Raw genomic sequence first — 6,096 nt, forward strand, 5'->3', positions numbered from 1 at the left:
CTGGGGGCAGCCCTTTAATCCGGAATGTGCTGGAGCCTACTTGTTTGGAGAGTCCATTGTTAAACATTTAGCAGCACGTCTCTGCAGCTAACGTCCCTTTCAGCTTGACTTCTATGATGCTGGAATGAAGCTTTTGAGTATGCCTCTGAGCCCTTCTCTCCTGAGAGCTCAGCTTTTCCTAGAATTCGGTCTGTTGAGTGGATTTTCTCTCTCTCCTCATTCATGAGCTCAGCCAATCCTCTTGCTTCTCATGGGAGGTGGTTGGCTTCCCTCAGGGAGGGTCTTCCGACCAAGGCTGGAGGACTTCTTAGGAGAGATTCCTTTGTGGTGGGACTTGGGCAAGGATTTACTAAGCACCTGCTGTGTGCCTGGCACACTAGGTGCCTGGCACAGTGCTAGGTACCCGGCATACCATTGAATGACACAACCCCTACCTGTGCGGGGCTTACACTTTAACGGGGAAGACTGCGATCTCTTTAGGTTTGGAGAGCATACATACCACACATACACAGACTCACATACCCTTACAAAGCGACTAAATGCAATGGACCCTCAGAGCTGGCATTGAGGTGGGGGGATGAGGAAAAGCTTCCAGCAGAAGATGGTGCATAGAAGAGAAGCAGAGCCTTGGAGAGCGGGGACAGCTGGAGCCATGCAGGTCCCTCCAGCTCTAAAATTCTGGGACTCTGATTTTGAATTCAACGCCCCCATCGTGTGGGTCGCCATGTGGGCTGTTTTGGTCTGTTTTCCTTTGTTAAAAGAGCGTTCACTACTGAGGGGAGGAGGTAGGAGAGACGGGAAGGGAGGCACTTTCAGAAATGACTTATCTCCTAAGAAAAGCCATGACTAAACCTTATTTTTGATTTAAATGTAATGCTTTGATCACATCACTCCCTCATCTCATCCGACTCTTTGCCATTAACTCTAGTCAGACAAACAACACTTCTTTCCAGGCAGTAGGTGTGCTGGTAAATGTTTGTGACTTGGAATGAATTTGTACAGGAGTTGGTGCACTGGTAAATATTTAACAAACAGCTATACCTGATGGGGAGCAGTAAGAAGTACTGAGTATACTTTTAAGTTTCAACTATATTATTTGCATTTCCTCCATCATTTTCTTAAGCCTAGACAATGAACAGATCAAGCCAGGATTTGTAGGGTTTGCTGATTTCCGAGGTATTTCATATTGAAAATTGAAAGATGGACTCCAGCACACTCCCGAGTCTCCCCACAAACCTCCTTCCGCCATTCACTTCCTACCATTCGAAACTAATATGCTCTGCCCAGTCAGAGTGGTTTCTGTTGTCTTCTCTTCCCAACCAAAGTCCTACCTCTCTCTAGGGACCCAACTCATACTCCCTCACCATCCCAGGCTACAGCTGTCTTTTGCTTCTGACCTCCTATAACTGCACTGTTTAATTTGTGTGTGTGTGTGTGTGTGTGTGTAATAGCGATTTACAATTTTTAAAGCACTTTACATGTGATCTCATTTGATCCTGACAACAATTCTGTGAAGTGGTAATAAATTGATGGAGGGGAGGGGGATACTGAGGCTGAGAGGTTAAGGGACTTGACCAAGGTCACACAACTAGTCAGTGTCTGATGTAGGATTTGAACTCAGGTCTTCCGGATTCCAAATTTAGCACACTATGCATTATGCCATCTAGATGACTGTTTCCTGAATCACCGATGGACAGGAAACCAGAAATCAACTCATGAAATCCCTTCCTTCTACCTGTGAGAAGTTTGTGGTCCAGAGGAGAAGGTCTTGCTCAAGTCATAGCTACAAGGTTAGGTGAAGCCCCCAGGCCAGTTTCTGTCTAGAGAGTCCATTGTTGCTCATTTGTATAGACTTAACTTTACAGGTGTTTGTCTCTCCTCTCACTCTACTCCCAACTAAACCATAAACTATTTGAGGGCAGGAATCCTATCTTAAACTAAAGACCCGAAGTGCCTAGCACACTGTTCTGCTCCTTGTAGGTGCTCAGTGAATCCATTTAAACTTGAGTCAAAGTTATTCTCATAACATGGGCAAACTTTCAAAATTGTGGCCACCATGGGTTACTGCCCACAGGATGCTACTGGGTGTCACAAAATAAACACTGATGAAGTAGGAAGGAGGACATTTCCTTGCATTAAAAATCGCATACAAAACTCACATTAAGATTCATCTTTTGTTGCACCCCAATATGTGCGGTGTCCTGGGCAGCTGCCTTTCTTCTTTCCCCTTAGTTTAGACTCTGTCAGGTAGATAAGTGAAGAGATCAGCTGTTTGGCTAATAGTACTCTCAAGCCTCTTCAAGGGAAAGGGAACTGGCTGAAATGAGTCCCTGCCATAGGTTACAGTTGAAGGGACTGAAGAGGTTCCCCTGGAGAAGGGAAGATTTAGGCAGGGCAGGTCCCCAAGTATTTAAACGGCTGTCCCATGGAAGGCTTATTAGTTATTCACTTTGGCTCCAGGTGGTAGAACCAAGAACAAAGGGTGGGAGTTGAAAAGAGGCAAACTGAAGCTTGGGGTCAGGGAAAAACTTCAGGTGCTTCATAACTGGAATAAACTGCCAGGAGTGGTGTTCGGTGGCCCCTCATTGGAGGTCTTTATGAAGTTTAGTGAACTATAGTGAGAGTTCTTTGGGGATATGGATTGGACTAGATGGCCACTGAGGTCCCACTTACCTAAGAAATTCTGATCTGTGAAGGCTTCATTACATCTCCTTTTGGAGCTAAGTACTTTCTTCAGACAACCTAAGAGGATGCCTGGGGAGTTTTGCAAGCAGTCTTATGAACTGTTATGTATTGTGAAGAGTAAAACTTTCATTGAAGGGCAGTAGAAATAGTACTAGACTTGAAGTCCCAGGACCTGGGTTCAAATTCTAGTTCTGCTACTTAATATTAATGGGGAGTCAGGAAGACCCAAATTCAAATCTGGCCTCAGATACTAACTGTGTGACTCTGGGCAAGTCACTTAACTTCTGCCTGCCTCAGTTTCCTTATTAGTAAAATGGATATAATAATAGCACCTACTTCTCTGAAATGTAAAGATGGAATGAGATTATATTTGCGAACGGTAAAGCTCTAGATAAAGGAAAGCCATTCTTATGCATGTGACTTTGAGAAAATCACTTCCCCTTTTTTGGGGCTTGAGTTTACTGATCTGCAAAATGAAGAGGCTGGACCTGATGACCTTCCAGGTCCTCTCCAATTCTAGATGGCCGATTTTCTGATCTTGAGAAGTAAATACTTTGTCAAAGACCAAAGCTGTTACTGTATGGGAGCAGAGGAAATGAAATAAGGCAAAATCACACCATTATTTGAACTTCAAGGATGGTTTTCCTATCAAAAACACACATGGCTCAAACGAGCTTTATCTGATGATTGTTTTCAAAGACAGATTGATGACTGATGTTTACAAAAGCCTTTGAAATCCCCTCAAAGTACCAAATAAATGTAACGCGATTTTGTATAAAAGCATAAACACCCTGATTCAGTCTTTTAAAAGAAAGTGTTAGAAAAGATGCCTCTTTTTCTTTTGTCTGCATGGTAATCATGTGATAATTTTCCATGAAGTTAGGGACCAAGGAGGAGAGATCCTTAAAGATCTCAGATTTTATTGACTTTTCAGGTGCCTTCTGCCAAAGGCAGTCAGTGGAAAGTGTTCTTTCTTGATGCTGAGGAAAGGAGAATCAAATATATTTGCCTCTTATAGGCAAGAGCAGAAATGACCAGCTGGAAGGGCTCTTGGAGGCCCTGTAGTCTACACCCCTTAATTTACAGATGAAGAAAAGGAGACCAAATTACTTGTCCAAGGGTCACAGAATTAGTAAATGGCAAAGTTGTGCTTGGGCCCAGGGTCTCTAACTGCAAATCCATTGTCCTTTGCCCTGTAAAACATTCTCTTTTTTGCTCTGCTTTTGAGAGAACTAAATTGGGTTCCACAAATCCATTCCTGTAGCTAAGGGGAGTATTTATGAAGACAGTCCAAAGTGAAATAAACAGCTGGTTTACTCAGATTATCTATTTTTAAATTTTAATTTAAATTTTTTTGGCAGGGCAATGAGGGTTAAATGACTTGCCCAGAGTCACACAGCTAGTAAGTGCCAAGTGTCTGAGGCTGAATTTGAACTCAGGTCCTCCTGAATCCAGGGCCAGTCCTTTATCCATTGTGCCACTTAGCTGCCCTCCCCCTTCCCCTCCCCCTCCCATTATCTAGTATAGCAGAGGAAACTTTTGGTCTGCATTGCTCTAATCAGGGGTTCCTTTAAATCTCGGGTTTCTTAATCTGGAGTTAATCAGCACTCAGCACAGTGTCTGGCTTTTAATAAATGCTCATTGGCTTGCTGACAGATTGGAGTCTCTGAATTTAAATTGTTTTTGACTAATTATTTCACTACAGTTGGTTTCCTTTTGTAATCCTTTGTATTTTATACATTGAAAACATTATTATGAGGAGGAGCCCGTCTATAGGTTTTATCAGATCGCCAAAGCGGTCTGAGCATATTAAAAAGTTAAGAACCGCTGCTCCAAATGACGAGGATTAGCCCCAACATCCCACTTCTTTTAATGAAGACTCCATTCTCTGTTGTCAAAAATGTTTTTAAGATTCCAAAAGCAAGCCCAAGCTTGTGGGAAACAGGCATGTGGTGGGGTGGGCACCTTCTGTCTGTCCTCTCTTCACACCTCACTCCACCTCCTTCCTCCCTCTCCTATCCCCACCAACGCCCAGGCTTTTAGTCCAGTGATGGGAACGATCCCAACCTGTACCAAGCCCCACTCTAATCTTCTGGCCAAACTCCCCCCTAACCCAAATAAAAGAACACTAGCCTCCCCTGGGGCCCGGGATGGAAACCTACTAGAAAAAAAGCCCAACCGATTTCCTCCCTTAGCCGCCAAACTTCTCTCTCTCCCAATCCCAGAAATAGGAGAAAGGCTATCTATTAGGAAAAATAGTGAACACCCCAGTTCCCCTCAACTCTCCTCCTCTTCCTCCAATTCCCAAAAGCTATTTATTTTTTAAGAACCCCCATTATACAAACTCCCCCAATTTATCATCTCGGAGCAAAGGGCCGCCTATTTCAAAAAAAGCAGGGGAGCGCCGGGGTTGACAAGCGAACCTGAATCGCAGCCCTCGGGGGCTTGGAAGCTGCCGCCGCTCCACAGAAATCGAGGTCCCTCCAGCCCCCTTTCTCGGCGGTCCGGTGGCCGGCTCTCACTCACCCGGGTCGGTCCTCGAGTCAATGTCACTGGCTCCTCTACCTTCTCCGCGGCTCCCCACCCTCTGACCCAGCCTCCGCTGCATCAGCCCAGGGTTGGGGGGGGGGCATAAACGTTTGGAGGGAAGCCCTGGGTGGGGACCACTGGTACTGGGGCAGCCCCTATCCCCAGACCCTGGCAGTCCCCGCTCCGCGTCCTGCTCAGCCGGAGTTCCCCAGGAGCCCGGCTGGGGTAAGCGCTTGGCGGCTGCCGGCGGCGGCGGCGGGTAACTAACGAGTACCAGGTGGGTGGGGGTGTGAATGTGACCGCACTAGGAAGGAGTAACGAGCGAGCGGGTGGGGCCGCCCGGCTGGCCCTTTCCCGGGGGCTTCCCTCCAAGCTCAGAGGCTGTACCTCCCACTCTCGAACCCGTTACCGAGAACCCCCTGGGTACCTGAGTGGGGCTCTGGTCCAGGCTCTCTGGGACTGCAGAAGAGCTGCAGCACTTAGGCCCTGCCGGAGAGGTTTCTGGTCTCGGGAGTTCGTCGGGAAAAAATGGCAATGGTTACCAGAGAACGAACTGAACAGGCTGGAATGCTCTCCCTCGGAGAATCCCTCCTTCTTTCAGGTTCCCTCAAGCATCACTCTTTCCGGGTCCCCCAAGTTCTTGGTGCCCTCTCCCTTATCAAAAGGTCAAGTATTCTAGTGGGTTTACCTTTGTCTGCTCTCAGGTTAAACAAAATCCACAACCACGTGCATTTGAGCCTCAAACCAATCACTGCATCAGCAAATATTTTCAGTACAGCTAGTGTTTTCAGGCGCTGGACATTCCACTCAATAAGGGAAGAACACTTTCAGGTTTCTCACATCTAACCCTGAGGTTGGGTGACTTTTAAATTTTGGACAGAA

General features: G+C 46.3%; 1 protein-coding gene across 1 annotated transcript in view; it reads right to left on the minus strand.

The window, feature by feature from the left end:
* Positions 1 to 5,254, minus strand: part of IL12RB2 (interleukin 12 receptor subunit beta 2) — a 93,137-nt gene extending 87,883 nt beyond the window's left edge. The window contains exon 1 of the mRNA XM_044005181.1: positions 5,212 to 5,254. The gene's annotated coding sequence lies outside the window, so the exon portion shown is untranslated. The remainder of the gene's footprint in view (positions 1 to 5,211) is intronic.
* Between the last annotated feature and the right edge of the window lie 842 nt (positions 5,255 to 6,096).

The sequence above is a fragment of the Dromiciops gliroides genome, chromosome 4 (assembly GCF_019393635.1).
Source record: "Dromiciops gliroides isolate mDroGli1 chromosome 4, mDroGli1.pri, whole genome shotgun sequence".
In the NCBI taxonomy this organism is placed as follows: domain Eukaryota; kingdom Metazoa; phylum Chordata; class Mammalia; order Microbiotheria; family Microbiotheriidae; genus Dromiciops; species Dromiciops gliroides.